The sequence below is a fragment of the Zootoca vivipara genome, chromosome 16 (genome assembly GCF_965207765.1).
Source record: "Zootoca vivipara chromosome 16, rZooViv2.hap1.1, whole genome shotgun sequence".
NCBI lineage: Eukaryota > Metazoa > Chordata > Lepidosauria > Squamata > Lacertidae > Zootoca > Zootoca vivipara.
Genome location: NC_142599.1, coordinates 37343182 through 37349330, shown reverse-complemented (window position 1 = coordinate 37349330; position 6149 = coordinate 37343182).

The window sequence follows — 6149 nt, the reverse complement described above, 5'->3', positions numbered from 1 at the left end:
ACCCATAACTCCCCCTACATGAACACAGTTTAAAAGAACCATAGATATTTTTTTAATCAGCCAAAGGCCTGGGAGAAGAGGAATGTTTTTACCTGCGCCCTAAAGATATTCAAAGATGGTGCCAGGCGAGCCTCCCTGGGGAGAGCATCGCACCAGCAGGGAGCCACTGCAGATAAGGCCGTGCCTTTGGGTTGTCTTCCTCTGCACCTCTTGCTTACCTGGATGGAGAACAGAGAGGGGCGTCTTTCATCTTCTGTACAAAAGGCAAACTTCCCAACCCTGCACACTTTTCCTTTGCACCCCCCCCCCCGCCAGCTGCCCAGAAGGGAATGTGGGCTGCTCCCCCAGCAGCTGCTGTTCTAGCGAATGAAAGCTGCCTTCCAACTTTGCAGCAGGCGTGATTCGCTGAAGAAAACCCACTGCGCGGCCCTGCTCTCCGATGAGGGCTAGAATCTTGATGCTTTCTGGCCAAACTCTCTGGCTCCCTCCCAACTGGTGGCCTCCCTCCTTGTGCGCAGGAAACGACAGCTGCGCCGAAGAATCTGCTGTGCACAGTTCCCTGACTTTTTCTCAGGGCCTCAAATAATCCCAGTTGGGCTAACCTCCTGAGACCTCTCCCTGTGGAAGGCAGCCAGCCAGCAAGGGGTTAAGAGTAGGATGCTCCCAAACAATACTATTGGGGGGGCAATGAGGCGGCGGGGGCGGGGTGGGAGACCCCCCCTCCCTCCAGACTCTTCTTGGGCCTCCGGACTCGAAAAAAACAAGAACACAAGGTCAACGCAGGAACTTATTAATCTGCCTGCGTGACGCCAGGACTGGCCATAATTTTACGCGGATAATTAACTCCTTCCCGGACGAGGAAACGGGAGGGTCGCGTGTCACCCGGACCCGGCTGGCGGGGCCGTGGCCGCGGCTGGACGGAGCCGCTTTCTCGCCTTCGCTTCCTGGATTCCCAGGCCACAGGCGGTGGCCGCCCCCCCCCGCCCCGACTCCATCTGGGAATCGTAGACTTGGTTGGGTTCCCCAAAGGGCATCTAGCTCAACCCCCTGCTGCAATGCAGGAACCGCAAGCTAAATAAGTCCTGGCAGATGGCCACGCAGCCCCTGCTTTAAAAACTCCAGTGGCGGAGAGTTTACCATCTTCCAAGGTCAGAGAGTCTTAGAACCAGAATCTAGTAGTCCAGCCCCCTGCAATGCAGGAACCACAGTTAAGAATCTGAGGCTCCTGGGGTTTCGTTTCGTTTTTGGTGTGTGTTTGTTCCTTAACTTTCTTCCAGGGGTTCCAGGCACAAAACGGAGGGAGCTCCCCCTCTGCTCCATCGCTGTGAGTCTGCTATGAGGAAAGGTTGCAGCAGCTGGAGATTTTTAGGTTAGAGAAAAGGCAGCACGACATAAATAGAAAACAGAAAAATAGAAATACTTTATTGTCAATGTACCACTTGTTTACAGTGAGATTAAAACTGTAATAAAACTGTGAGATAAAACGACGTGGGGCGTCTTCCTCTCTCTCCTAACTCCAGAACTCCAATGAAGCTGAATGCCGGGAGATTCAGGGCAGAGAAAAGAAACTCCTTCGTCATGCGGCTCATTGTTAACCTGTGGAACTCCCTCCCACAGGAGGCAACGGTGGCCACTAACCCAAATGGCTTTAAAAGAGGATTGGACAAGTTCATGGAGGAGGAGGAGGAGAGGGCTATTGGCTGTGCTCTGCACAGGGGCAGCAATGCTTTTGAATGCCAGTTGCTGGAGACCGCAAGGTTTTTCTGCTCAAATTGGGCTTCCCTTTGGGGCTATTGGTTGGCCACTGTGGGAACAGGATGCTGGATTAGTCGGGCTGCCTCCGGCTTGATCCAGCAGCCCTTCTGACGTTCTCCTGCTTCTCTCCTCCCACCCCCTTTATTTTTTAAAAAACCATCTTCCTCAGGACTCCGAAAGCCAAGAGTCAGCCTCAGGTCGGCCATAAATTACTTCCAATTCCCCTTCTCCTGTTGGAGCCTGACCTGATCTTGACACGCTGCTCTTCGTTCCCCAATCCCACTCTCTTTTTAAAATGTCTCTGTGACAGGCCCACGACGGCTGGCCGTCCATCCATCCTCACCTGGGTTGCGAGCCAAAACCCTTCCCTGCGAGGTCTTTGTGTTGCTTTTGGCTCTGCGGAAAGGGCAGGGGGACAGACGGTGTTCCGGGTGCCCCATCTGCAAGGGGCGTCTTCCAGATTTTCATAAAGCGAGGCATCCAGACCCTTTTCCACAGAGGTCCAGGCCAAGGGGATTCTATTCATAGCAGGGCCAGGACGGAGGCAGATCATAACTTAGCCAAAGACCCCAGTAGGTTAGCTCACTGCCATTTGGGAGGAGGGTCTCCTCTGGTTTGGGGGGGGGGACAGAACCCCACCCTCTGGCCTACCCTCTTCCTCCTCCTTTCCTGGGACACTAGAGTAATCTGGTCCAACCCCCTGCAATGGAGGAATCTCAACTAAAGCATCCAGGACAGATGGCCATCCAACCTCTCCTTGAAGACCTCCAAGGAAGGAGACCTCCAAGGAAGATTCCAAGGAAGGAGAGTCTGCAAGCTTGATCCAATTCCCCTGAGACAGCCCTTGAGATACGTGAAGATCTCAGTCTCCTCTTCTGCAGGCTAAAACAGACCCAGCTCCTTCAACTGTTCCTCATAAGGCTTGGTTTCCAGACCCTTGATCATTCCGGTCGCCCTCCTCTGCACACCTTCTAGCCTGTCCTAAGGACAAAATAAGTATCTGCTGGATGAGGCCGCAGGAGGCCCATCTAGTCCCCCAGTGGGAAACCAGCAAGCAGGATTTGAGTACAAGAGCAACTCTCCCCTCCTGCGGTTTCCAGTAACCAGCATCCCAAAGCATTGCTGTCTTGAACTGTGGTTGAAACGCTTCTTAAACTGCAATACTGAGAACTGGACCCAGGACTCCAGGTGGTGTCTGACCAAGGCAGAAGAGAGCAGTACTATTCCTTCCTTGATCTGGACCAGGCATCCACAAACATCAGCCCTCCAGATGTTTTGGACTACAATTCCCATCATCCCTGACCACTGGTCCTGTTAGCTAGGGATCATGGGAGTTGTAGGCCAAAACATCTGGAGGGCCGCAGTTTGGGGATGCCTGATCTGGATCCTAGACTTCTTGTCAATGCAGCCTAGAATGGCATTAGCTTTTCTTGCTGCTGCATCACACGGTCGGCTCATGTTATGCCTCAATCCTTTATCAAGCGTTTTTTTTCTTGTATTCTCTTAGAGCCACTGCTTCCTACTTGGTGTGACACATCCTTTTTTTACAATTAGCTCCTCTCAATCATTCTCCCCCCCCCATTTCCCTCTCTTTTACAATTCAGATTGTCACAGCTTTTGACAAGCCTTCGCACAGATTTATTCCCTTTGCCTTAACAATGGGGTGTCTTTCTTTAAACAAAGCAGCCCCTTACCTTGAGCTATAGATCCATGCCAGGAATCATGCTTAATTGTTTTTCACTCCTTCTCCTTCCCAACTTTACCATGTTGTTATCAGCCTGGCAAACCCTGCTGCATCTGTGTTTTCCAAGCCTAGGGATTCCAGCGCCCACAAATCTTGTTTTGAAAAGGACACTTACTATTATCGATCCTTTTCTTTCTTTTGATGCATCTGAGGCTTCATAGAAAACATCTCTCAGCAGCTTCCAACAATAATGGGCCTTCCCCACGAGCAACTGAGTCTTAAATGCATTCCTGTGATTTGGGCTGTTTTTAATTATATTGCGGGTAAAACACCTTGAGACGGTGGTTTAAAAAGGTAAAGGGACCCCTGACCATTAGATCCAGTCGCAAACGACTCTGGGGTTGCAGCGCTCATCTCGCTATACTGGCCGAGGGAGCCGGCATACAGCTTCCGGGTCATGTAGCCAGCATGACTAAGCTGCTTCTGGCGAACCAGAGCAGCGCACGGGAACACCGTTTACCTTTCCACTGGAGCGGTACCTATTTATCTACTTGCACTTTGACGTGCTTTCCAACTGTTAGGTGGGCAGGAGCAGAGAGCGAGCAACGGGAGCTCACCCTGTCTGGGGATTCGAACCACCAACGTTCTGATCGGCAAGCCCAAGAGGCTCGGTGGTTTAATCCACATCCCGAGACGGTGGTTTAGAAGACGATTAATATATTCACTGAAATAATAATAAATATTAGAGCCACTGTGGTGTAGTGGCAAGAGTGTCAGGGTAGGATCTGCGAGAGAACAGGGTTCGAATCTTCCCACTCGGCCATGAAGCTCACTGGGTGTGACCTTGTGGGGATAGTCACAGCCTCTCTCAGCCTCACCTCCCTCACATCTTGGGCTCACGGAATATTATTACATGATGTTATCGCTGAATATTATTACATAATTGGATCACAGCATAAGATTCCGCATTCAATCGGATCAGTGAATATTATCACATGTTGCTTTGATTGTATTGTAAATCGGATCATTCTACGGCCACCTGGAATATTTACAAATTAAAAAAGGGAGGAAAGAAGCAGCCACCAGCTTGCGTTTAAAAAACAAACAAACAAAAAACCACAAATCTAGTGGTGACAAGAAGGTAGATCAAATGGAGGATTTTGCTTTGTCTGTGTCTGAGTGAATTGCTGATCAGAAGGCGGATGACAGCTGAATGGGGGGGGGGAGGTAGAGCAAAAGAAAAGGGGGGTGGGGGTGCTGAGGCGGGAGGAGGGACCGAAAAAGAATAAGGCAGGCATGGAAGGAAGCAGAGGCAGGGGGACGGAGGGGAAACTGAGGCAGGGCGGAGAAGAGCAATGAAATGAGGAAAAGAGAAATGAAAATGAAGAAAAGAGAAAAGAAAAGAAAGAACAGGCAGGGTAAAAAAAACAAAGGCAGAAATAGGAAATATCATAATTAATAATAATTTATCATAATGTATTGCCCACTCTCAGGGCCGGCCTATCCATGAGGCAAGGTATGGTGATTTCCTCGGGTGGCAAGACCCACAGGGGCAGCAGATTTGGCCTCCAAGGAACATATCATATGTAGATCTTTATATTCCCCCCACCCAATGTAGATCTTCACTCCCTGCTTCTTCCCAGCTGGGGGAGGCATTGTTTTTTACTGTTTGCCTCAGGTGCCAAAGTATCTTGGGCCTGCGCTGCCTGCCCTTCACCCTAAAGATCCTCAGGTGCACTGCAGCAATTAAACCACAATATTCAAATGAGTTTAAAAGCAACTTACACTTAGGCGGGTCCATAAATATGCACCTTGAGTACCAAGAGAGGAAAGGGGGAAGAGACAGGGAAAATGAGGCAGGGAGGAAGAAAGAGCAGGAGAGTGAGGGGGAACAAAGGAAAGAGACAGTGTGGTGGAGTGGTTAGAGTTGCTATACCAGGATCTGGGAGCCCTAGGTTCAAGTCCTCCATCCAGGCGTGTCTGCCACCTGGAGCAGGAAAAGGTGAGATGTAAGTGTAACTTTTTTTTTTTTAGAACGCACCTTAATTTGTATTAATAAGCTCATAGAACTGCTGATTTGGAAAGGTTCCTTGGGGGTCATCTCGTTCAACCCTCCCGATGCTTTGTAATGCTTTGGGTAATTAATACAGTAAGAAGCAAAGATCACCAGTGTCGAAGCAATGATTCTTCAACATCAACTTCGTTGGACTGGTCATGTTGTTCGGATGCCTGATGATCGTTTTCCAAGGCAACTACTCTGTTCCGAACTTAAAAATGGAAAGTGTAATGCAACAAAAGAGGTTTAAAGACTGTTTCAAGGCAAATCTAAAAAAATGTAGCATAAACACTGACAACTGGGAAACACTGGCCTGCGAACGCTCCAGTTGGAGAACAGCCTTTACCAAAGGTGTCATGGGCTTTGAAGACACTCGAACTCAGGAAGCAAGGGAGAAACGGGCTAAGAGGAAGGCACGCTTGGCAAATCCACACCGTGATCAACTCCCGCCCGGAAACCAATGTCCCCACTGTGGAAGGACGTGTGGATCCAGAATTGGCCTCCAGTCACTTACGGACCCATTGTTAAAACCGTGTTTATGGAAGACAATCTTACTCTGCTACGTGTGATCGCCAAAGAAGAGGAAGAAGAAGAATTAATAATAGTACTAAAAGAAAGAAAAAGAAAGAAAGAAAGAAAGAAAGAAAGAAAGAA